General features: G+C 42.3%; 1 pseudogene; it reads left to right on the forward strand.

The window, feature by feature from the left end:
- The first annotated feature begins 3,627 nt into the window (after positions 1-3,627).
- Positions 3,628-4,633, forward strand: LOC147639323 (protein EXORDIUM-like 2 pseudogene; annotated as a pseudogene).
- Positions 4,634-6,960: the final 2,327 nt, after the last annotated feature.

Genomic DNA, 6,960 nt, shown 5'->3' on the forward strand with positions numbered 1-6,960 from the left:
TTTTTTTGGCTCAGATAAGAACTCTTCAAGTGAGTACATCGAAGAGGAAGAAGAAGAGTCAATTTCTTCAAGTGATGAGGAGGTTGAGGAAGAATTCCCCCCCTCTCCATTGATGCAAAACCCTATCACTCACAGGCAAGAAACGAAGTAAAAAGTCAGGTAAATCAAAGGACTCTAAGTTTCTTCATGAATCAGAGATTGTTCCATCTGGTCCTGGTACCCCCTTACTTGACACAAGAGATTCAAGCTCTTTCAATGTTTTAAGAGAGAGGGTCAAGCAAAATAATATGGTGGATCCTTTACCTATATTTTTGCCCATAAGTGTGATTGAGTGTCCACTAGTGGATTCCCAAACAGGAAGAAGACCCTTAGAGGCTCGCGCTATTGTTGAACATCATGTTCATAATCTAAAGTACAAATTGAAAAATAAGCCGAATGCCATTGTGTTATCCTTGCTTGTTTTAGTGGATAGACAACCGTGTCCTAATAAGGAATCTTGGGTTAAGGCCAATGCTGAGTCTTACAGATATTGGGTTCTTGGGGATACTCATTCTTTGTTTGCCAAGCAAGAGCTTGTTGCCGAATGTTGACACTTACAAAATGACAATGTGTTGGTTGTATGCTGGTTTAACAGCAGGTAAAGGTACTTGCCCTTGACCACCATAATATTGACTTAGACTTTCAAATGGAAATGACTTTCATTCAGAAGATAAGGCTCTTTCATAATGAGTGGATTGATTCCTTGAAGTGTGGTGAGAAAATTGATGACAAGTTTCGAGCTACACTTTGTGAAAAGTGTGGTCTTGAATTAAGAAAGAAAGGTGGTCGTGGAACAAGTCATAAGCCCAATGTAAAACAATATGATAACTATTTTCAACTTGCCTTTCGTGATGGAGAAATTTGGGATCTACAAGATGATATTTTTAAGCTACATGAGCATGGAAAATTAAAAGGTCAAAAGTTCAGTAAGTTGCTTGCAAGCGACCAAAGGCAAAGGTGCCTTAAGTGAAGAAGCACCAAAGCCCATTCTTGAAGAAATGAAGATAATAGGGTGGAGACATTTGCAAGTGTGAGAAATCATTCATCATTGTAGTTCTCTCACGCATGAAGGGTGGAATCATCTCTTTAGAGAAAATGGGAGAAGATTTTGAAAGGTTTGTTTGATAAATTCACTCTTTTGTTTTTTGAAGTTTTACTTGTTTCATTAGCTCTAATTTCTTTGGTTGTCTATTAGGTAAAAAACCATGTTCACATGCGGAGAATAATGATTGAAAAGTTGAATTGCTCTAATTAGGATGAGGTAAAGCTCTACCATCCAGACTCGAGTAAAGAAGGACATGTTGTTATTTGGTAACACGGTTGAGTAGTTCATCTTGCTTTTAGCTTTGTTTAACAAACCTTTTTTTCACCTCTCACATCTTGTTGGATTTTTTAGAACAAAGATCCACGAGTTGCCATCAAGCAAACCCCTCTTGACTTTTCTTTCCCATTGTCGTCTAGAGAGGAGGAGACAACAACCCCAAAGCTTTGAAATCACTCCTAGTCTCACACTTTTTGATGATGTAGAGGAGTCTCCAACTCATTGGTGTGTTCATGAAGGCCGAGTTGAAGACATGGACACTTTTGTCATAGCACGTCCTGACACTTTGGCCATTGCAGATGCTCCTTATGGTTTTTGTGCTTCGAACTCAGTCAATGACGATGTGAAGTATGGAGTATCTGCCTACAAAAAAGTCATAGAGGCTTTTAGCAAGGTCACTACTTGTGACTCTTGGACACTAGTATTTTTTCATGCCCATGATCAAATTACTGCAGCGCAAAAAGCCTTCAGCGACTCAAACATGACATGTCAAATGATGACATGGTAAGTAAAACCTTTGAATATTTTGATACTAGCATTAAGGCGTTATTTTGTGTTTCTCTTTTCTTACATGTTAACTTTTGTTTTGTAGGACAAAGCCAAACATCCATGGTTATAAACTTGATCGTCTCTCTTGGGCTTGTGAGTTTGCTACAATTGGTTTTTATTCATATTTGGGCTTGTGAGTTTGCTACAATTGGTTTTTATTCATATTTGGGCGTGCAAAGTAGAAGATCATACAATTTTGTTGTGAAACCAAATCACACAAATGTTTTTGAACGACCAGGATCTAAAGTTTTGAGATGACTTTATCCAAGAGGAGCATTAGAAACTCAGCCATTTCTAACAACTTTATGAGGCAATAAATGACAAGGTTGCCAAGTTAGAAGCCAAGCTCAAAAAAGAAAAAAGAGGAGTCCACGAGGTTTCCAAGTTAGAAGCCAAGCTCAAAAAAGAAAAAAGAGAAGTCCACATGGTTTCCAAGTTAGAAGCTAAGCTAAAAAATAAAGAGAAGTCCATAAGCTTGAAAACAATAGGTGCACCTATATTTGTAGCCAATTTTGTGTTCAGCTCCAAATGGCACTAAGATTAGCTAAAAATAATAAAATTTAAAATATATAATAATAAAATACAATAATGGTAAAATCAATATGTATATAGGAAATATATAATAATACTATTATATATAGAAAAATTCAAACATACATACGTACACGTACATAATCACACACGTGCATGTGGAGAGTGTGTGTACGTGTGAGAGAGAGAGTGTGTGTACAAGACGGGTGAGAAAGAGAGAGAGAAAGTGTGTGTGTACGAGACGGGTGTGAGAAGCAAGAGTGCATGTGCACGTGTATGTGTGTGTGAGAGGGTTATGTGCGTGCACGTGATAGAGACATAGATAAAATGCTTGTGAGAGACGCACATATATGGGTTTATGTGAGAGTCACACATGCACACGCATACACACATGCACACAAATACATATAGGCGTATACACACACTCTCTCACACACGCTTGCACACATACACATGCATAGATGTTTACAACTTGCAACCCGTGGGTCACCTACTGTTCTACTTAATGAATTAATGAAGACAAATTAAACTGTGCCTGAAGCGCACCCTTGAGACCCTTCACACGTGGACCCTCCAGACCCTTCACATATGTCCACTTCTTGGGCGTTCACAGTGGCTCATGGAGTGTGTGCGGGCGCCTTCACCAACACCTCTCACCGTTTCCCGAATCCGTAGTATAACATCGGCGATTCGGCTTTTTCTCATTCCCCAGAATTATGATAGACGCTTAGCAAGACAGCTCGAGCTGGGAGGCAAAGCTAAAATGCGAACATATTGCAAACATAATGACAGAGCGGGCACGCTATTTTTTTAAATTATGGAGGAGGCTAAAGCAAATTATTTGAAAATTATAAAATATATATTTGATTGCGACGTGACTACTTTATTATTATTATTATTATTTTTTCCTGATTGTGTGCAGCCGTGCAACGTCGGCTACAAGCGGTGACAACAGGCCATGCCGGAGTCCTACGTGGCAGCATGGCCACAGCGTGGGCCAAAAAGCCACAGCAACATTCCCGAATCCAAATTTGCTCGAGTGGCAATGGGGTTTTGAACATGGGGGGCATTCGAGGCGAGCACGGTGGTAGGCTGACGCGGATCCAAGTGAGCAGGGCGGTACGCTGACGTGTCCGATGGCCAGTCTAAATATAAAAGAGCATTCCGAAGGTCTTCGTAGTGCACCCTATGGCTTCCTCCAAGGTCCCCTGCTTTCTGCTTGCGCTTCTACTCAGTTTTGCTTGCCACTGCCTGGCTGCCCCCCGCAAGCTAGTGCTGGTGCCCACACCACCCCTGCTTCTGTCCTACCACAACGGGCCTCTTCTCACCGGCCCATCCCCTCTCAACCTCCACTACCTCTGGTATGGCTCCTTCACACCCTCGCACAAACAAATCCTCTCAGACTTCTCTGCTTCTTTCTCATCTCCATCATCATCTTCTTCACCCTCTGTTGCTTCGTGGTGGTCCACAGCAACCTCTTACACAGACCAATACCATGGCCGTGTCTCCCCTGCCATCTCGCTAGCCGCACAGACCTCTGTCCTCACCTCCGTCTTTGTTGAAGAAATCAGACATCCTGTCCCTCCTGCTGTCCTCGTTGCGCTCCAAAGCACTGCCTGTCGATCCAAGGGGCGTGTATTTCGTCTTCACCTCCGACGATGTACCTGTGGAAGATTTCTGCATGTACTCCTGCGGCTACCATGACTCCACCCCGCCTTCTCCGAGCACTCACAACCTCAGGCTACCTTTTGCTTGGATTGGAAACCCTTCAAAGCAATGTCCGGGCCTCTGCGCCTGGCCGTTTGCGCGCCCGGACTTCGGTCCTCAGACACCGCCGTTACTCTCTCCTAATGGGGATGTAGGAATGGACGGAATGGTGATTAACATGGCGACGATCCTTGCCGGAACGGCAACTAATCCGTTCAACAGTGGCTACTTCCAAGGCGATGAGATGGCTCCTCTTGAAGCCGTGTCTGCCTGCACGGGGATTTTTGGCAACGGGGCTTACCAGGGCAATCCTGGTTCTGTCTTTAGAGACCATAAAACGGGGGGCAGCTACAACGCACACGGTGCCAATGGTCGGCTCTTCTTGCTTCCGGCGATGTGGAGTCCCAAATCTCAGAGCTGCACAGCTCTCTCCTGAATAAAACAGCAATGAGTTGGCCTCACATTGCTCAGCATATGTGCTACACAAAATTCAAATGGCATGACGTTCATAGTTCACTACTATATTTAGCGCGCTCGCACTCTCTCACACGCGGACCCTCATCTTACTTAAACAAATGCAAAGTGACAAGTTCAGTTCTCTCTTTCTCTCACACACAACCTTAGTCTGTCTCTCCCATCTCTCTCTCTCTCTCTCTCTCTCTCTCTCTCTCACACACACACACACACACAACCTCACACAGTCTCTCTCTCTCTTGCACATGCCTACAATTGATGCTTTTTTGACATGAAAGAAATCTTAGTTAAATCATGGTAGCTACAACGCAAAAAAATCAACACACAAACAAAAACAACTAACAAGCACAAAAAACTATAAAAATGTAGCTTTGCATGTAATACCACCTCTCCATGAGGGTTGAAACTTGCAAAATAACATTATCCATCTACATTGCCATGTGATAAGCAACATGGTAGAATGTAAAATTATAATGACGTGTAGCACCTCAAATTAACGTTAATGTAATTTATCTTAGAAATGAATTTTAACAATAGCTTGTAATTGATTGAGAAAGACCTGAGAATTCATAATACTTATCAAGATCATAGAACATATTTTGCCTCCACAAAACATGAACATTTTGGTTGTAAAAGAAATTGAGCTCCCATCGGATGCCATAAAATCATAGGAGTCATCGGGATCATAGCAGGGCCGATGGTAGAAGATGGCAAGGGAAGGAAGAAATAAGCAATAGTGCCATGTGGCAAGGACATTTGGCCCACAAAAGAAGCGCCACTACTTTTAGAAAACAATCTTATAAAAGATTTTAAAAAAAAAGAATTCTTACATAGTAGCAAAAAAGGTGTTCTAATTAGCAAGAATAACTTGGGCATTGGAATAAAGATTTTAAAGGGGAGGTCTAGAAGTCTAAAGTTCAAGGCTTGGTTGTAGGTGAAAAGTTTCTAAAGAGGGGGCGTCAAATTTGCTGCTGCTGTGCAGGTACGGATGCTGTATATACGTGCAAGTGGTGCGGAGCGTGGAATAATTCAACTGCGAAGGTGGTAAAGCTATGGCCGCTACAGCTGCTACAACATCTCTGGCTGCTTCGTTTCTGGGTCTTCAACCCAGGAGCTGTTGTCTACCTCCAAGTCTTTTCGGTGTGGGCTGCTTACAATGTATTCGTACAGGTGATGTTGACTATAGTAGAGCGACGGATACTGCTGCCACGTTTTCTTTGAAAAAATACGACTAGTGCTTAAGAGCACATTTCTAGCGTCTAATGACACTTGCATTGGTGATTAGATTCACCATTATTATTACATCTCATTTTTGGATTTAATCCGGGCAAAGTGTTTAAGAACTTTGCTGGATTAGATGCCTCATTAGTGTTAATCAACACTATTAGTGCTTATAAGCACACTTTGAAAAGCTTTGTGTACTTGAAGATGATGTTGATGATGGAGGTTGATGAGAATGAGGCTCATGAATACCTCATGGTGTATGCTCACCACTTTAAACTGAAAAATAGGATGAGCAACAAGCTCTCACAAGAGCACTTAGGTGATTAGAGCAAGGAGGAGAGGATTAGAGCTGTCGATCCTGGGCAGCTTTAATATCTTTACGAATTAACTACATCTGCTGCTCCATGTCGTCAAGCATTTGTTTGGACATCTCGACCCTAATCAATGGGTCAGACCAGGTTAATGGAGTTAAGTAATCTTGTCCATACAGAGCTTTAAAAGGGCTCATCCCGATACTTCGGTGATAAGAAGCACTGTAGGTGAACTCGACTAGGTGCAGATAGCTTAGCCACTTATTGGGTTCCCTGCCACACAGCATGACCGAAGTACATCTTCGAGTACTTGGTTTACCCTTTTAGTTTGACCATCGGTCTCAGGATGATAAGTTGTGCTGAGATCCAGGAAAGTTCCCACTACTTTGAAAAATGCAGTCCAGAACCTTGAAGTAAACTTGGGATCTCGATCACTTACTATTCTCCTAGGTAGGCCATGCAGTAAGCAAAGCGATCACAGAGAGATTCGAAGGCTAAAGGTGTAGCAACATGGGAACGCACAGTAGAAAGAGGTATGGTGTCTAATATAGTGTCTTTGGACCACACAACTATATAAGCAAGTTCAAGGCTTGGTTGTAGGAAAAATTGATTATTCCATCATAGATTGGAGACCTTATCGTGGTGGACAACTCCATGCTAGGACAACGTCAGGCTATGTGCTAGTGTTATTCCACTCCAAGACTTACTACATGTGTGAGTGATGACTCTAGGCACCTCTAGTGTAAGATTCCTCCCCAGCCTCTCAAGATGTCCAGCATCTTTTCCTGTAATCAATTTTCTCTT

Source organism: Cibotium barometz, chromosome 4 (genome assembly GCF_041138505.1).
Source record: "Cibotium barometz isolate CiBa-2024 chromosome 4, ASM4113850v1, whole genome shotgun sequence".
Taxonomy (NCBI): Eukaryota; Viridiplantae; Streptophyta; class Polypodiopsida; order Cyatheales; family Cibotiaceae; genus Cibotium; species Cibotium barometz.